The 18,270-nt window shown below is 33.2% G+C and overlaps 1 long non-coding RNA gene across 2 annotated transcripts in view; it reads right to left on the bottom strand.

Annotated features, from left to right (window-relative positions):
• Positions 1-6,208: 6,208 nt before the first annotated feature.
• Positions 6,209-18,270, bottom strand: part of LOC143047617 (uncharacterized) — a 102,700-nt gene continuing 90,638 nt past the window's right edge. The window contains exons 1-4 of one of the 2 annotated variants that reach the window (XR_012969613.1): positions 9,679-9,774; positions 8,526-8,604; positions 7,525-7,687; positions 6,209-7,009 (exon numbers count right to left, since the gene is read on the bottom strand). This is a non-coding gene — a long non-coding RNA (uncharacterized LOC143047617). Of the gene's footprint in view, positions 7,010-7,524; positions 7,688-8,525; positions 8,605-9,678; positions 9,775-18,270 lie in introns of those variants that run through there. The other variant, XR_012969614.1, reaches the window with a different exon arrangement.

Here is an 18,270-nt window from a genome sequence, read left to right as displayed (position 1 = left end):
TCTCACACTCTTTCTTACTTTCTCTCTCACACTCTTTCTTATTTTCTCTCTCACACTCTTTCTTACTTTCTCTCTCACACTCCTTCTTACTTCTCTCCCACACTCTTTCTTACTTCTCTTTCACACTCTTTCTTACTTCTCTCTCACACTCTTTCTTACTTTCTCTCTCACACACTCTTTCCTACTTCTCTCTCACAAATTCTTTCTTACTTTCTCTCTCACACTCTTTCTTAATTCTCTCTCACACTCTTTCTTACTTTCTCTCTCACACTCTTTTTTACTTCTCTCTCACAAACTCTTTCTTACTTTCTCTCTCACACTCTTTCTTACTTCTCTCTCACACTCTTTCTTACTTTCTCTCTCACACTCTTTCTTACTTTCTCTCCCACACTCTTTCTTAATTCTCTCCCACACTCTTTCTTACTTTCTCTCTCACACTCTTTCTTACTTTCTCTCCCACACTCTTTCTTACTTCTCTCTCACACTCTTTCTGACTTTCTCTCTCACACTCTTTCTTACTTCTCTCTCACACTCTTTCTTACTTCTCTCCCACACTCTTTCTTACTTTCTCTCTCACACTCTTTCTTACTTCTCTCTCACACTCTTTCTTACTTCTCTCCCACACTCTTTCTTACTTTCTCTCTCACACTCTTTCTTACTTTCTCTCCCACACTCTTTCTTAATTCTCTCCCACACTCTTTCTTACTTTCTCTCTCACACTCTTTCTTACTTTCTCTCTCACACTCTTTCTTACTTCTCTCCCACACTCCTTCTTACTTCTCTCTCACACTCTTTCTTAATTCTCTCTCTCACACTCTTTCTTACTTTCTCTCTCACACTCTTTCTTACTTTCTCTCTCACACTCTTTCTTAATTCTCTCCCACACTCTTTCTTACTTTCTCTCTCACACTTTTTCTTACTTTCTCTTACTCCAACAGTGTGAGTGTTAATGTCTGTGAGATATGTGGGAGAGAGAGTTTGTGTGTGTGTGTGTGTGGAAGAGTGGGTGTGTGTGTGTTTTTGAGGGGGGAGTGTATGTGTGTGTATGTAGGAGAGTATGTGTGTGTGGAAGAGAGACTGGGCGTGTGGCAGAGTGTGTAATTAGGAGAGACTATGTGTGTGAAGATAGAGTGTGAGGGGAGAGTGTTTGTGTGTGAGAGAGAGGAGAAAGTGTGTGTGTAGGAGAGTATGTATGTGTGGGAGATAGACTGGGCGTGTGGCAGAGTGTGTGTTTAGGTGAGACTATGTGTGTGAAGATAGAGTGTGAGGGGAGATAGTGTGTGTGTGTGAGAGAGAGAAGAAAGTGTATGTGTGTGTGAGGGAGGGAGGGAGAGAGGACAGAGAGTGTGAAGGGAAAGGAATAGAAAAGTGTGTAGGAGTGAGAGTAGGTGTGAAAGTAGGAGAGAGGGTGGGAGTAGGAGAGAGAGAGTGAGAGACTGTGATTATGGGTGAGAGTAGGAGAGAGCAGTGGAAGAAAACAGTGTAGTGACAGTACGCAGGACGACGGACGACGGACGCCAAGTGATGAGGAAAGCTCACTTGGTCCTTCGGGCCAGGTGAGTTAAAAGGAAAGTACAGATATTAAACAAATATTTAATGCGAATAGAATAAAATTGACAATGTACGCTAATCAGATAAAAATTCAAAAGCATCACAAAATAATCATAAAATCTATACAAATGTCTGCACCTGTCCTCAGTCAGAAATCTGATGTACAGTAGTTGTCGTTTGTTTATGTAATTTATACGTGTTGGTCTTTTTTTTTTTTACATAGATTAGACCGTTAGTTTTCCCGTTTGAATGGTTTGACACAAGTAATTGTGGAGCCCTTTATAGCTTGTTGTTCGGTGTAGGCCACGGCTCCGTGTTGAAGGCCGTACATTGACCTATAATGATTTACGTTTATAAATTGTTATTTGGATGGAAGGTTGTCTCATCGGCACTCACACCACATCTTCCTATATCTATAGACACAATCTACAATCAAACTAGTCTGTTTGGTAATTTATCTGTTATGATATATTTGAATTATTTAATTGTTTTCTTTCTTTTTGCTTTCATTTTGTTTGTACATAAACTCGAAGAACTGGTCGTAATGATGATTTCGAGCATATTTTATTATTTTAAGAAATACACGTTATTTGGCGAATAACTAAAGTACGAAAATGTTTCTCCTTAACAAAATATAACACGGTTTGCCTAACCGGTTAATCACATAATCTTTCGATCGATTAACCCGTTAATGATAGTTAAGTTGAGGCTAAAAAGCTGTTTCTGTAGTACTCTATAAATGAACGCTTTGTCATTCCTGATAATTTTAGTTTTAATGATACAATACTACTGTAACTACTATGACGTCTGTAAAGTTCAGATTGAGAAGATTTAAAGGAGATGCTTTTTTAGTGTTAAAGTCAGTAGATTTACTAAAAACATAACAGTCCAACTTTCCCTGTGCACAAGCCTTAATATGACGTGAAGCTGAAATGATTTCACAAAACATAAGTTTAACTGATTCAGAGAGACAAAGGGATTCCACTGTACAACTTCCACAAAAAAATACAAGTCAAGCTATGTCTGCGTACACACAAACATATAACCTACCTCAATTACTGATTACAGATAGACATGATTTTAAACAAGTCATTTTAGGGGCCCTTAAGTTTTTTATATTGTGTCTTGTGTACTATTATTTGTCTGTTTGTCTTTGTCATTGTTAGCTACGGTGTTGTCAGTTTAATTTCTATCTCTGAGTTTGACTGTCCCTTTGGTATCTTTCGCCCTCTTTTATCGCTTGCTGTTTGGTGTGAGCCAATGCACCGTTTTGAAGACCAAACTTTGACCTATAATGGTTTACTTTGATAAATTTTGACTTGGATGAAGAGTCGTTTCATCGAAACTCATATCACATATTTTTCTCTTGACATGTTTTCAATCTTTTCAAGAAGTTGTTTGGAATGATTACCAAATTTGCATAGATCTGACATTCTACTATAAACGTATATATAATGGTTTACTTTTATAAATTGTTATTTGGATGGAAAGTTGTCTCATTGGCACTCACACCACATCTTCCTATATCTATATACTGCATCACGGTTACTGGAGTCAGTTGTCAATTTTATTTAATATATGATTCTCAACATAAATATATACATTTATACAGGGGACAAGTTGTTTACACATGACATAGGTCTTCTGTTTCGATTCTACACTTTGGACAAATCAGCTCTACATCTGTCTGTTGAAAACTATGTCTATAAGCTTATAATATATATGTTCCTGTTAACATACGGCTTTTTGTATAATTGCTTTACTGATACATGAGACAGATGAGGAAACTGAAGGCGAAATAGAATATGTGACCCCTATTCCTAAGTTTGAAATTGCTTAATTTCGTAGAGGTAATTTTTCTTCACCTTCTAGGCATAGTTTACTAATCCAGTGTTCGTTTATTGCTAGTATGTAGTATCAACGACTAAACCTTTTTTTATCAATTGTTAAATTCACAATTGATCATAAACTAAATCTTTGCGTCTGTGTTTGATTTATGTGTATGTATGTTTAGATTTTTCAGTCAGTTGTGTATCTGTGATATTTTTGTACACAGTTCTAGCTTCTAGATCCAAAGTGTATTCACATTAATGTATCATGTATGTTTGTGTTGTTCATCAGAATAAGTCAATATACTGGAATTATAAACAACTGTAATACAAAAAATTAGAATAACAAAAATATCAAATTTCGAGGGAAATTCAAAACGAAACATCCCTAAGCAAAGGGCAAAACCAAGAGCTCAAACACCTCAAACGAATGGATAACAACTGTCATATACCTGATTTGGATCAGGCTTTTTTGTATGTAGAAAATAGTAGATTGAACCTGACTTTATAGCTAGCTAAACCTCTCACTTGAATGACAATCGCACAAAATTCCATAATAATTGACAACGATGTGTCAGCAAAACAAGTAGGCATAATATGTAAAAATGTCAAAAATTGGGGTGCAGCAGTCAACATTGTGTTTTAATCTTAATATGTTTCTATAAACATGCGGCTTTTCATAAATTGCTTTTCTGATACATGAGACAGATGAAAAAAAAGGAGGCGAAACAGGATATGTGATCCCTATTCCTAAGTTTGAAATTCACCTTCTAAGCATAGTTTGCTAGTCCATCGTTTGTTGCTAGTATGTAGTATCAACGATAAAACCTTATGGATATTAAAAAAATAGACTAACCAGTATAAGTAATAATTTACAAGGAAAAAGAAAAGAATACTGTAATACATTACTAAGATGATAAACCACGTCAGTACCTAGAATCTATTATTCAAGACCATCGTGCATTATTTGTGAAGTTGATACGGAATATTCATTTACCAGGTCTTTATATCTTCCGATGTACTCTTTTTTTTTTGTAGAAAAAGGACGATACGTATTTTGACATATCCCTGGTTAATCATCTTTCTGCTCAGACACTGATCGAACTTAATAGAATATTCAAAACGGAAGGTCCTCTATTAAGTGGCAAAGTCCTAAACTCAAAAACATCAACAAAAGGAAAAACAAATGTATTTATGATTAACTGTCATACATGTGGGAGTTAAGGCTAGCATCTAAACCAGGTTGAATCCATTCTTTTCTTCTGAAATTCCTGTACCTAGTTATGAATATGGCACTTGTTTGTCATTTGTTCCGTTTATTAACAATTGATTTTGTTTGGTTTGTTATGGCCTTCATCTATTATATTTGCAATTTGGTTCGATATTTTGTATCTACTTTTTTATGTAATACATGAATATTCGATCACCTCTTAAATTCAAAATCATAAACGGCTAATGATCAATATTTAAAAAAAATGAAAAATAACTGCTAATCATCAAATAGCAACATTCCAGCAACAGCAGTACGTATCTCCCAACTGATACGATATTCCCGTGCTTGTATTTCCTATCAGGATTTTCTTGATAGAGGGTTGCTGCTAACAAGGAAGCTATTAAACCAAAAGTTCCAAACGGTGAAGATGAAATCATCCCTACGTAAATTTTACGGACGCCATCACGAGTTGGTTGGCCGTTATTGAATATCCGTTTCACAGATGATATCGGACATGTTTCTTACGTCGTTACTTCCCCTTCTCTTTCATGAATGTGACCTACCAATTTGACTATTCACCGGATTTGTTATAATATGAGCAACACGACGGGCGCCACATGTGGAGCAGGATCTGCTTACCCTTCCGGAGCACCTGAGATCACTCCTAGTTTTTGGTGGGGTTCGTGTTGCTTGTTCTTTAGTTTTCTATGTTGTGTCTTGTGTACTATTGTTTGTCTGATTGTCTTTTTCATTTTTAGTCATAGCTTTGTCAATTTATTTTCGATTTATGAGTTTGACTGTCTCTCTGGCATCTGTCGTCTCTCTTGTACTAATATAGAGGATCAAATTATAAAAGCTGTGTAATTTAAAGTACAACTACATCATAATGAATGAGTAATGATTTTAATAGTCAAGTTAATGGCAGAATTGTTTAGAGTAGGATGAATGAAATACATCTTTGAAAGAAAGGGAAATGATACCAAAGGTATATTCAATAAAATTGAGAATGGAAATGGGGAATGTGTCAAAGAGACAACAACCCGACCATAGAAAAAATCAACAGCAGAAGGTCACCAACAGGTCTTCAATGTAGCGAGAAATTCCCGCACCCAGAGGCGTCCTTCAACTGGCCCCTAAACAAATATATACTAGTTCAGTGATAATGAACGCCATACTAATTTCCAAATTGTACACAAGAAACAAAAATTAAAGATTAACAAAAGACTAACAAAGGCCAGAGGCTCCTGACTTGGGACAGGCGCAAAAATGCGGCGGGGTTAAACATGTTTGTGAGATCTCAACCCTCCCCCTATACCTCTAGCCAATGTAGAAAAGTAAACGCATAACAATACGCACATTAAAATTCAGTTCAAGAGAAGTCCGAGTCTGATGTCAGAAGATGTAACCAAAGAAAATAAACAAAATGACAATAATACATAAATAACAACAGACTACTAGCAGTTAACTGACATGCCAACTCCAGACTTCAATTAAACTGACTGAAAGATTATGATTTCATCATATGAACATCAGGCACAATCCTTCCCGTTAGAGGTTTAGTATCATACCATCATAACATATATGAGAAGAACATAACCCGTGTCATGCCAACAACTGGTTTTTGAATAAATGTGTTTAGTTCCGATGCAAAGACCCTATAAGTGAATCAATATTAACGTCAAAATATTTAATCTTTAATGACCTGACAACAGTATCATAACTATATCCCTTCTTAATAAGTCTATTCAAAGGTTTTGTTAGTTTTTGAGGTGAATACTGACACCTTTGTGCTTATAAATGATATTTCCATAAAAAATTGGATGTGAAATACGTGAACGTATAAGAAGTCTGCATGTTGAGCTATATTTACGAATGATGTCCTTATACCGATGATAAAACTTAGTAAATGGTTTGACTAGGTTTTGATATCGAAAACCCTGGTGTAATAATTTTTCAGTAATACCTAAATTTCTCTCGTTAAAATCTAAACTCATTAGTTTAAAAAAAAAATGTCAATATAGTAGCAAACGAAAAACAACGAAAATTCAAACAAAAGTACATAAAACACACATAGAAAACTGAATACTGAGGAAGATGAATCCTAGGTTGGTTCTCTCCATGAATATCTAGTATGCCTTCGGAATATGTTAATAGTATTGTGATGAATTTCAATAACGGCCGGGTACCAGTCTAGATGAATCCTACCATAAACCAAAAGTGATGTCCGAAAGGGTAAACAGATCCTGATCCATATGTTGAGTTACGTTTATTGATTTTTTCATTCATTGTATAAGATATTTTATACGTAAAGTTTAAATTTGATAATCAATAGTCAAACATTTGGCGTTTCACTTCGTCTTTAAACCATAGTATTTTAGAAGTTCTTTCCTCGTGTATTTGGTATAGTCCTTTACATCTATAAAATAGAAGCATAACAATGCTCTTAAACTGCAAGAAACAATGGCCGTTTCATAATCATACTATACAACTGTTATAGTATTTTTTTATATTGTTTGTTATGAATAATGTGTCCTTCAAATTTCCCAATCTTTACAAAACTTATGCAGAAACCATCAAACTATGATATGATTTTCTATTGTACTGGTGAACCTATAAAAACAAGAGTTTCAACATGTTGGTCAGAAGTTTGTGAATCGAAATTTAAAAAATTGTATTTACATGCAGAAATCAATCGAAACCAATTTTAAACAATTGTCTTTTGAACAACATACTATGATAACTTCACAGATTATCAAAATTCAGAACTATAATATGCAAGAATGTATAAAAACCGAGTTTAAAGTATATATATATATATATGAACCTTATTTCTTTTTTTTATTCATTTTTAAATTTACAGAGAGCTGAACAAAATGGGTTCAATTATTACAAAAAAGTCAGCGGAAATGATTAATGATAATGAATACAAACCTCTAAAACTATCCAGCTCTGCCATCACTTAAATAACATGTGCACCGATATATTTTACCGTTGTAATAACAGGAACTTCTTAAGCTATGTTTAGGAGAGTTTCGACAATATCTTGCACAATGACGCTCCCAGGCGCTTGTGCAACGTGATTCTACATTTATAACTGAAAAGAATGTAAATCTATTTTGAATATGAGCATTCTGCATGAACTGCATAATAGTTATCAAAGCTATAAAGAGGGACGAAAGATACCAGAGGGACAGCATAAGCTAATATATTTCTGTGTCATAATTTCATTCGTAAAGTTTATTTAAAACAGACCTTACATTTTAATCTACTTTAAGAATCGACGAGTATCTGTTGACTGGATAGTACGAAAAATAATATGTAAGTTTTGCTCTACAACTTTGTTTACAAATTTTTATTGAATTGAATCTTAATAATTGCGTCATTTTTGTTTAATTCATGAGGAGAAAAAATAATGGTAAATCTTTTTTACGCCTTCCTGAAAAGGTAGTGGTTTTGGTTTTTTACTTTAAGACAAAGAACAATACACATTTATATTTCTTGTATCAATTAAAATGTTAGATTCAATAGACCTGCAATATTTTTATTTCAGAAGGTTGCACACAATATCACCAGCGGACGGGAATTTCGGTGAGATATATAGTAACTAAGTAAGAAGGTCAATATTTGGATAATGTGGGATCTGTTGTTGCTCAAATGGAGATATGTCTAGAATTCTAAAAATTAAGGCCAGTTGTTTCCTTTTATAACCGGTTCAACCCACCATTTTTTTGTTTTATTAAAATGTCCTGTACCAAGTCAGGATAATGGCCGTTGTTATATTATAGTTCGTTTCTGTATGTGTTACATTTTAATGTTGTGTTTCTGTTGCTCGTAGTTCTCCTCTTATATTTGATGTGTTTCAGGATTTTTTTCTTCTCAAATGTTGGTAAAATGGTCAAGTGTATCAATAATTCGAATTTAGAGATATTTACCACAATTCGTCATAAGAACAATTAGAAGTAAAATCGCAACAGAATTGTACCTTGTCATCTTTCATACAAACTGTAATATCTGAAAGGGAAAAAAACGCGTGTAGTACAATATTTGAAAAAAAAACAACGATGTTATCTTTGTGAAGCTGACACTTTGCGGGTAATCAAACTCATAAGTTTAAAAAGGACGAAGAACATTCTTGCTGGTGAAAAAAAAACTTAGTTGAAAAACGCAAAAAACACTATTGCCGAAATAGAATTGAAAAATGACGAAGAACACCCTTGCTTAAAGAAGACAGACTACAATATCATTAAACACTCAAAAAAGAGATTGAGCTAAAACAAATTTGGTAATTAAAAAAGATCTTTATCAGTTCCTGTTCTTCATTAATCTTGTCAATGTAAACATACAATAAGTGATTTCAATTAAAACATTAGCCACCAGTTAACTGAGATTGTCGACAAAAAGGTGCAACAATGTTGAAAAAAGGAATTTGGTATAACCAATGAGTCAACTCTTCACAGAAAACCAAGTTTGAAAAAAAGATATGAAAGCCGGTTTGGGAGCATAACAATACATTGACAATCAGAAAAAACACCGACGAAAAAATATTGCAATAGAATAGCAACTCAGAAATACAATACACAGCAACATCAATAAATGTAATACGTCTTAGGATTGATTGATTGATTTTTGGTGTTTTACTGCTACTTTAAATCACAACTTTTGGTCTATTTCATGACGGTCAGATTTTATGGGTCGGTGAAGCCGGAGTGCGCGGAGAAAATCACCTTTCTTAAACTTACTATCCTAGTCAACAAATATTGGAGACGAGTACACCTGCACGAGCGGAGTTCGAACTCACAGCATCAGTATTGACCGGCTACTGATTGCAGTAGAACTATTTAGACCACTTGGCCTTCGAAGCCCGATTCATATTAGAACAAAAAGTGTCTGTTTTTTTAAGTAAGATATAAGCTTTGTGTACAAATAACATTTATAAAGGCATAGAAAATATACTCTGTTTATATTTCTTGATAAAAGGTTTTCCGCCATTATATACTATTCTTACTTCAATGTTAAGCGTAATATTATAAATTACTTCTACAATTTAAGGCATTAAATTAATATAAGGAAAATCATATGACTTACCTTTAATTAAATGTTGACAAATCAAAACAACAAAGCTTACTGACAATGTAATATAAACACATCTTTATCAATATGTTAAAAATGCGTAGATTATTATACGCAACTTTTTCTTAACCTTTTTGATGTAAAACAAAAACAAGGTCAATAATGTTTTAGAATAATAACAAGAATAGTTATGCTAGTGTAAAAATTAAATGATTTATATGTTTATATGATAAGCAAACACATAATTAAATTTTAGTTTCTGTGTTGTTAGTACATTTCTGTTTTGTTAGCACATTTAATGTGTTACAGTCCAAGTATTCACTGATCACATCGAAACAGCAATACCCATGCTGAAATAAATAATCATTTCCTGATGGGGAAAAAAGCACGACCTATGACAACAAGTTACTCTGTATTGTGCGTAGTTCTTCTGGTTTTGCCGTATCAAAGAGGGGCGATAGATACCAGATTGACAGTCAAAGTCATAGATGGAAAATAAAGTGACAACGCCATGGCTTAAAATTAAAAATGGGGGTGAACTTAAACACACTATATAAACAATTGAAGAACTATTCATTTTATAAGGTTAAGGGAGGTATTCGGGTGGGAATTTTGCAGAAATATATTGTAACACATCAAATGCTGATGATAAAAAGAAGTGACCACAACACACTTACACGTGAGCTCGTGCTGACTCCGCAAGATCATTGACCGATAGAAAAGATGCAATCTACTCATGCACTGCTCAGAAGTGAAATTTCTCTGCACGTTAAAATATATTATCTAATTTTAACAATTTATCGTTTAATTAAGTAGGTCAACTCTGATCTTTGCACGAGACTGATGATATTTTAAATTTACAGTATAAATAGTTTACTCTTTATTTAAGTCTTAATAATGGTTCCCCTATAACACAAAAAGGGCACGGTAGCTTAATTGAAAAAGAGCACCTAGAGTGTATGGACAGTTAAAAAAAAGGGCACCTATAGTATGCTGCAGAAAACAAAAAAGTATCAGGTATTATACCAGATCAATAATCACTTTATGAAACAGAAGTTTTATTTTAACCATATTTAGAAATTATTGTGCATGTTCCTGATGTTGGTTGGAAGTTATTTAGTCTCATTTAAATAGTTGCAAAAAAGAAGTGAACACCAAAAAAATACAACAGATGGAACAGAAGATGATATATAGATGCAATAATACATTGCAGAAGGTATAAACAGTAACTTTTTTTCCTCCATGATTTTTTTAAAATAAAATAAAAAAATCAAAGGTATATGTGTTAAGTGCTCCTATATAAAGAGGATTATAAATACAAGAAGTTAAACAGGAAGTACATGCTTTACATAAACAAATGGATAACATGCGGATATTTTCGTTTTGAATTAAATATCCTATAGTGTTTGTTTAATTATATCAAATCCAATAATTAGCAGAGGTGGTAACTCTGCCACGGGCGAGGTATTTGACTCTATCCCATTGTCAGTTAATTAGAATGTTACACAATCAAGTATCAATTTTAATGGAAATGCCGATAGGCATGAAAATTATAATATTTTATCTTTGTAAAGTCTTCTATTTAAGGCATTTTAGAGACAATGGCGTCACCCAAAGAAGTGAAAAAAAGGGCATGGAGTCATTTAATAATGACATGGCGTCTATCCATGCTAAACATGCTTGGGGAAACACTGGTCTTAGATATGAAGAGTAACTACGGAATTATCTTCCCTGCTGTCTTAAATTAAATTATATTCTTTATATGTCATGTATTCATGTTACAGTTTAGGAAATTGTCCCGTAGCCGGTTTGTTCATATTTACTATTCATCAGTAAATTTTCACCCTATATATCTTTGTTTATACCATAATTAAAATTATTACCCCCGCCGACCATTCTAATTTGTTTTCTTTTCAAATTATATTTATATTTTAATGCATCATACTCTTTTTTGTTTTGTTTGCTTATGTACTTAACATTTTAGGGTTTAAGTTGTGGCTCTAAATTACAGTTACAGAAACCACATCAAATATGATTAGATTGTGTGGCCTTATGATTCACTTGGAATGAAAAGGACACGTAAGTAAGTAAATCTTAATTACCCGTATGTTGATCCAGTCGTCAGATTTATAATGTTAACGTTTTACAAACAGCTAGTTTAAATAAAATCTGTATTTGTAAATTGAAAAAGAACACCCAGGATTTCTTTTAAAATTAATACTTTAGGATAGGCAAAATACATATAGTATAAATGTTTGGTATATAAGACCTAGACTTTACTTCCATCTACTTTTATCAGTCAGCCATATAAATTAAATTGATGATCAGATGACGATCATCAATCAAGATAATGTCCTGTGTTATACATATAACTGGCATACAAAATTTCATACTCTTGTCAAATGTGTTCAGGTTATAATCTTTCGTTTAACTTTTATTTTCTTACAATGGGATGATATCTTTTTTAACATTTGATCTAAGCAAACGAGCAGACCTTTTCAATATTTTTTTACCTCTCATTCATGTATGTGTTTTTCTTTGTCTTATTTGTAAACCATTCGAGGGTACATTTTGACAACGTTCTTAATTTACATAATAGATTATAGTACTAATATTATTATGACTTCAGATAGTGAATAAATACCAACAACCCATATCGAAAAGGTTATCAAGGAGAAATGTGGATTAACAATATCCCTTTACATTTGTCAATTGTAATCCCGATTGGATTTTGCGCTTATTGTTCCAATCGCAAGTTTTTCAAAATGGAAAAGATCGATGCGAGACCGAACTTGTATTTAATTGACTTGAAGCAACACGATAGAGTCAGGCATTAAATTATGATTTTTTGGTATTTATACTACGAAAATAATTTTTTTACTTAAGTATGGGCAGTCAGTTCTTCTCCCAGGAAGCCCAGTCTTCCACCGCGCATACAAACTGGCCGCCACAAGATAGCGTAAACTGCTGACAGTGATTTTTGATATAAGGATTTACATTTCTCTTTTTTATTCAGATATTACAGAAATCTTTGGAAACTTTCCATGATAGAGGGTTGCTGTTCACAAGAAATCTATTAATCGAAGAGTTCCAAATGGTGAACTTGAAATCATCCCTTCGTAAATTTTACGGACGCCATCACGAGTTGGTTGTCCGTTATGGAATAACCGTTTCACAGATAATCTTGGATATGTTCATTATGTCGTAACTACAATCCACTTCCCTATTCACCAGGAATGTGACCTACCGAATTATACCATATACAGTGTTTGTAATAACATGAGCAACACGACGGGTCCAACATGTGGAGCAGGATCTGCTTACACGGAATAACGAAAGAAGGAAAAAGGAAACAACTTGTGACTGGTCATTTTGTTGACATTTTTAGCTATTATATATGTTTGTTTTGCTCAAACATTGTTGTCAATATAATGAAATCTACGCGACCATCATTAAAGTGAAAGCTTGAGCTTGCTATAAAACCAGATTTGATTCACCATTTTCTACAAAGAGAAAAATTCCTGTGCCATGTCAGGAATATGACAATTGTTATCCAATCATTTGATGAGTTTTGGCTATTAATTTTGTCGATTGATTAGGGACTTGAATTTTCCTTAGAGTTCGGTATTATTGTTTTTTCTTAAGGTGGTACCCAACACTACATGAAGATAACTCTGTTAAATCAGCTAAACGTTTTAATTATGTTGCGTTGTGAAGGCAATATAAAGCTTCTCAATGATCAAAATGAGTGTTTGTCAAACTGCTATATAACCAGTGTAATTTTTCTGATAAAACGCTTGGTTCAAATTTTTTCAATTTTTGTTAAAGGGTCAAAGTATAAATGAAGTAAATACTTTGTAAAAGTTTTATGAAAATTAAACGAGCCAAATTAATTTTAGTGAAAGTGTTGGGTACCACCTTAATAGAGGGAAGTCCTTACACAATAATAAAAATGAAATGCTCGACTATATCAATCAAATCGCGCATTAAAAACCACTAACATATTCCTGACTTCGTGCAGTCAAATTCCAGGGTAAACTATTGTTGTCTCGGAGTTATAGCACTGAATGAAAAGACATGTGTATCAGAGTTATACACTTGAACCCCTTGAGTAAATATTTTGTCAACAGACATTTATTACATTAGAAGCAATGAATTTCTGTGATTTTCACGAGAAATAAAAACCAAAAATATCACTCCTTTGCTTTCATAAATAACAAGACTTCCCAAGACGTTGCCGCTGCATCAAAGCAACATGTGAAAGTGTAAGAAAAATATTGTTGCATTTTCTACTTTATTTCCATAAAAATACATTGTCAATGTAATGAAGAGAATTACTAACCAAATAATTTAAATACTGAAAAAATGGAAATAGTTGTTGTTTTAGAAGGTTCAATTTGTTCAGGCCTTTGTTTTGTTTTGTTTGGCAAGGTTTATTTAATATACAGCTTTTTGCAAACATTTTTCACAAATAAAATATATGACGGGATTGAATGTATTATTTATAAAACATGCGCGCTTCAGTATACCAGTTATAATATGACAGCACGTTTTAGCGCTTAATCAAACGTTCCAGCAAATGCTGATCCAATCGAATATATAACGAAACCAAGGAATGAGACTCCAGTTGCGACAATAAGGCTAATTCAACTTTTAAATTTTTGGGAAATGTTTTACTAGCCGTTAAAGTTATTCTTATGAATGTCAACGTAGAACGTGATGGAGATTGGATTTTACACCTCCAATCCGTGTCTTCTTTGTTGCAATATTTCTTCATTGCAAACAATACAAATTATGCTAGGTGGACACCAGCTTATATAATTGACTTGCTGAATCTCCCAGAAGAAACTTATTCGCTTTCATGTCCGGAACGTTTGCAGTCAGACAAAAGCCTGGTGTATTCAATGGTATATGGAGTGATATGGCAACAGAGAAGACAATAATAAAGGATTCGAAGGGAAGCGGCGGTATAGTCGATATATACAATGCCATTGGACCAGTGATTTCTAAAACATTACCAGCTGATCACGCTCTAACGAGATGCGACACGACGTCTTCTTTTTTTTGAATAGGCATTGGGAAGGCAATATGAAGCTTCTCATGATCAAAATTAGTTTTTGTCAAACTGCTATATAACCAGTGTAATTTTTCTGATAAAACGCTTGGTTCAAATTTTTCAATTTTTGTTAAAGGGTCAAAGTATAAATGAAGTTAATACTTTGTAAAAATTTTATGAAAATTAAACGAGCCAAATTAATTTTAGTGAAAGTGTTGGGTACCACCTTAAAAGAGGGAAGTCCTTACACAATAATAAAAATGAAATGCTCGACTATATTAATCAAATCGCGCATTAAAAACCACTAACATATTCCTGACTTCGTGCAGTCAAATTCCAGGGTAAACTATTGTTGTCTCGGAGTTATAGCACTGAATGAAAAGACATGTGTATCAGAGTTATACACTTGAACCCCTTGAGTAAATATTTTGTCAACAGACATTTATCACATTGGAAGCATTGAATTTCTGTGATTTTCACGAGAAATAGAAACCAAAAATATCACTCCTTTGCTTTCATACAATAACTAGACTTCCCAAGACGTTGTAGCTGCACCAAAGCAACATGTGAAATCGTAGAAAAATATTGTTGCATTTTCTACTTTATTTCCATAAAAATACATTGTCAATGTAATGAAGAGAATAACTAACCAAATAATTTAAATACTAAAAAAAAGGAAATAGTTGTTGTTTTAGAAGGTTCAATTTGTTCACGCCTTTGTTTTGTTTTGTTAGGCAAGGTTTATTTCATATAGTACAGCTTTTTGCAAGCATGTCTGAATTTGTTGTCAAAAATAAAAGATATGACGGGATTGAATGTATTATTTATAAAACATGCGCGCTTCGGTATACCAGTTATAATATGACAGCACGTTTTAGCGCTTAATCAAACGTTCCAGCAAATGCTGATCCAATCGAATATAAAACGAAACCAAGGAGTGAGACTCCAGTTGCGACAATAAGGCTAATTGTTACTTTGTAGTGTGGTGTCCTCATTCTGTAGCTAGCGGTTTGTTGTGCTTTGTGAACTTTAGCTCTTAGATGAATACTGTTTTCACGTCTTGTTTTTTTTTCTTTCTTAGATTGTTTATAAATAAGATATAATATCTTTTCGTAGCAATAAGAACAATACGCGAATAAAAGAACCGACTGCCGCTACATATAAAAAGTAAAATCACAAAAATACTGAACTTAGAGGAAGATCAATTGGGAAAGTCCATAATCACATGGCAAAATCAAATAACAAAACGCATCAAAAACGAATGGACAAAAACTGTCATATTCCTGACTTGGTACAGGCATTTTCAAATGTAGAAAGTGGTGGATTAAACCTGGTTCTATAGCGCAAACCCTCTCACTTTAATGACAGTCTCATCAATTTCCGATATTTTTACATTGATGCGTTAAATTAACAGACACAATAAATATAATAGTCAAAATATGGGTACATCAGTCATCATCGTTTAACAATTTTAAAAGGATAATGCAACAGTCAGTTTACCTCTGTACTGTTTGTGCGTTGTGCATTCAGTTCCCAACAAAGATTCATTATTCAGCGAAACCGGTTCAATTCCAAGCATGAACAATGTCGGAGTAGAAAGCACTGTAGTAGATATGACAATCAGATAACTAGATTATTTTGATAAAAAATAGACTTGCCTTTCATCCAACTGGTTACTTTACAAGTTAGACTATGTTCTGCTGACTTTGTATTTAACAATATACCGTAGATACTCTTATATCTTTCATGACCTATAACGGTTAATATCAACCATGACAATACAACTGTTATGTGAGGAATGGATCGAAAAAATTAACAGGCAACAGTCAATGATATGGAATAACTGAAGCAAATAGCAAACGTTTCGAACGGCATTACTAAAAGACATGTAGTTAAGTCGACAGCAAAAAGCCAGATAATTAATGTTCGAACCTGGAATCTTTCTGTCATATCGTTCACTCGCAAGTAAACCAGTATTGTGTGAATATTTCCAAACGTTCCAATTACAATTAAAATCACCAAAATTGAAAAGTCGGAAAACCGTCTCACAAATTCATTATATTCAATTTTTACCAGGTCAGGTGATATGGCTGGCATTAATGTAAAATTGCAAAGTTGTAAGTTTGTTAAGCTTTTGAGTATTTGTGCTCTAGGTAATTGAGTACGGTAACGATTGAAGTCGTTTCCATTTCAACAGCCAAATAGTTTTATTCTGAAAAAGTTTCATTACATCTTATTTCCAATTTATTTACAAAAGTATTCTTTTTATGATGCTGTTGATTTTTAAACCCTTGCATGAAAGCAACAAAATTTATTATCTTATTTGTCTGAAACATTTTTAAACAAAAAAGTCAATCATTTAAAGATAAAAATATAGAAGAACTTTCCTTTGTTTTGACTTGATTACACAGAGTGTGTGTGTTTAAAATATATCTTAGCTGTCTAAAAACTACAAAAACTTCCTTATTGTTTCCTATTGAAAGATGATATATTCTCTTCTGAGTGTATGTGCATATTATTCCATGGGACTAGAAATGATGCGTAATATATATGTATATATATAGTTATACTGTTTGAAGTGTATTCAAATTCTGTGAAATTGAAAGATTGAGAAAAATCAAAACCATGGTTTTAGAAAACTTCATCAAGTAAAGAATGGAATACAAGTATAAATTATCATATCGGGGCCTTTTATAGCTGACTATGCGGTTTGGGCTTTGCTCATTGTTGAAGGCTGTACAGTGACCTATAGTTGTTAATGTATGTGTCCTTTTGGTCTCTTGTGGACAGTTGTCTCATTGGCAATCATACCACATCTTCTTTTTTTTTTATATATAAACTATAGTATAAAGTATAAAAGAGGGGCAAAATATACCAGAGGGACAGTCAAACTCATAGATTGAAAATAAACTGACAACGCTATGGCCAAAAAATAAAAAGGCAAACAGGCAAATAATACTTCAACATCTCACTAGCATTATTTTTCTCTATTACTGAACAGCACAACCGTTCCATTAATTCGAATATCAAAATGCTTTATTGTTTTATTTTGACAGTCATATTCTGAGCCAAAACGTAGATCTTTTAAAAGCATTGCCTTTAATTACTTGATATAAATTCAATTCATTATCCTTTGAATTGTCGATTTTTGTTAGTTGTTGACAAGAAGGTGACATTCCAAAAAATAGTCACTCATATGCCGCTCAGCCATGTGATAGAGTGAATTCACACCCTTGCATTAGACATTCAGAATATGGCATCTTAATGTGAATTAGTCACGTCCTATGATTATAGCTTATTAATGGTTCTTCAAACGAGTGGAAGTTTCCTGACGACAATCTCTTCGAAGGGCAATTCGAACTGAGATCGGATATGTTTTTGTTTTTTTTGTTATTGCTCTTTGTTGGATAAAGTGCATGCAACGCAGAGAACATTGGAACTTATACAATTGTTTATTTTGAATTATATATATGGAATAAAATATTCTGTTAGGCAATTTACTTCCTCATGTACCTAAACTTTCATTTTGATATTAGCAATACTAAAAGGGT

Source organism: Mytilus galloprovincialis, chromosome 10, assembly GCF_965363235.1.
Source record: "Mytilus galloprovincialis chromosome 10, xbMytGall1.hap1.1, whole genome shotgun sequence".
In the NCBI taxonomy this organism is placed as follows: domain Eukaryota; kingdom Metazoa; phylum Mollusca; class Bivalvia; order Mytilida; family Mytilidae; genus Mytilus; species Mytilus galloprovincialis.
Note: the sequence above shows the minus strand (reverse complement) of the source record. Positions and strands in the feature narration are given on the sequence as shown.